Raw genomic sequence first — 2,268 nt, 5'->3', positions numbered from 1 at the left:
ATAGAGAGACAGCAATCAGAAATCCAGAAGATTAACAATAAAATTTCAGAATTAGACAACTCAATAGAAAGTCATAGGAGCAGAAATGAGGCAGTGGAAGTCAGAATTAGTGAGATTGAAGATAAAACACTTGACACCAATTTATTTGAGGAAAAATTGGATAAAAGGATTTAAAAAAATGAAGAAACCCTAAGAATTATGGGGGACTCTATCAAGACGAATAACCTATGAGTGATTGGAGTACCAGAACAGGGGAGGGTAACAGAAAATACAGAGAGAATTGTTGAAGATTTCCTGGCAGAAAAATTCCCTGATATCATGAAAGATGACAAGATATCTATCCAAGATGCTCATCAAACCCCACACAAGCTAGATGCCAAAAGAAAGCCACCAAGACATATTATAATAAAACTTGCCAAAACCTAAGATAAACAGAAAATTTTAAGAGCAGCTAGGGATAAACGAGCAGTCATCTACGAAGGAGAGTCAATAAGAATAAGCTCAGACTACTCAGCAGAAACTATGCAGGCAAGAAGGCAATGGGATGACATATATAAAGCCTTGAACGAAAACAAATTGCCAGCCAAGAATTATATATCCAGCAAAACTGTCTCTCATATATGATGGCAAAATTAGTGCGTTTCCAGATAAACAGAAGTTTAGGGAATTTGCAAAAAACAAACCAAAATTATAACAAAATACTAAAGGGAGTCCTCCAGTTAGAAGATCAGTAACATCAGATAACAACCCAAGACTAGAACACAGGACAGAGCAACCAGATATCAACCCAGGTAGGGAAGTCACAAAAATGAATCAAAGCTAAAACACTGAAAATAGGGAAACAAATGTAAATATGTAAACGATGACAACATTTAAAAAAGAGGAACTTAAAAAATGTAGGCATAGATTTTGCATATGGACAGGAAGTCAAGGTGGTATTAAGAAATTAAAGACTGGTATAAACTTAGAAAAATAGGGATAAATATTAAGGTAGCCACAAAGGAAACTAACACTCCTACAAGTCAAAATAAAAACTAGAAAAATATAAAGATTCAGCAAACACAAAATCAGGAACAATGAAAAATATGAAGAGAAAATACATAAAGAAAAATGATTCAGCACAGAAATCTAAGTGGAACAAAGAAACTGTCAACAACACACAAAAAAAGACATCAAAATGACAGCACTAAACTCATACCTATCAATAATTATGCGGAATGTCAATGGACTAAATGCACCAATAAAGAGACAGAGAGTGGCAGATTGGATTAAAAAACACAATCCGTCTATATGCTGCCTACAAGAGACACACCTTAGACTTAAAGACACAAACTAAAACTCAAAGGATGGAAAAAAATATATCAAGAAGACAACACTCAACAAAAGAGCAGGAGTGGCAATATTAATCTCTGACAAATTAGACTTTAAAGTAAAATCCTCCACAAAGGATAAGGCAGGTCACTATATAATGATTAAACGGTCAATGCACCAGGAGGACATGACTATAATAAATATTTACACACCCAATGACAGGGCTCCAAAATACATAAAACAAACTGTAACAGCCCTGAAAAGAGAGACAGCTCCACAATAGTAGTAGGAGACTTCAACACACCACTTTTGGTGAAGGAAAGAACATCCAGAAAGAAGCTCGACAAAGACAAATCTACAATCAACCAACTTGATCTCACAGACATACACCGAACACTCCACCCAACAGCAGCAAAGTATACTTTCTTTTCCAATGCACACGGAACATTCTCCCAAATAGACCACATATTAGGCCATAAAGCAAGCCTTAACAAAATCCAAAGCATTGAAATAATTACAAAGCATCTTTTCTGACCATAAAGCCATAAGAATAGTATAATCAACAAAAGAAAAAGCAAGGAAAAAAAATCAAAACACATGGAAACTGAACAACACCTGGCTCAAAAACTACTGGGTTATAGAAGAAATTAATGATGGAATCAAGAAATTCATAGAATTAAATGAGAATGAAAACACATCTTACCAGAACTTTTGGAACACAGCAAAAGCAGGGTTCAGAGGTCAGTTTATAGCAATAAATGCACACGTCCAAAAAGAAGTAAGGGCCATAATCAAAACATTAACCCTACAACTGGAACAAGTAGAGAGAGAGCAGCGAAAGAATCCCTTAGGCACCAGAAGAAAGGAAATAATAAGAATTAGAGCAGAATTAAATGAAATAGAGAACAGAAAAACAATCGAAAGAGTTAACAAGACCAAAAGCTGGTTCTTTGAAAA

This window comes from Trichechus manatus, unplaced genomic scaffold (genome assembly GCF_000243295.1).
Source record: "Trichechus manatus latirostris isolate Lorelei unplaced genomic scaffold, TriManLat1.0 scaffold00022, whole genome shotgun sequence".
Lineage (NCBI taxonomy): Eukaryota > Metazoa > Chordata > Mammalia > Sirenia > Trichechidae > Trichechus > Trichechus manatus.
Note: the sequence above shows the minus strand (reverse complement) of the source record.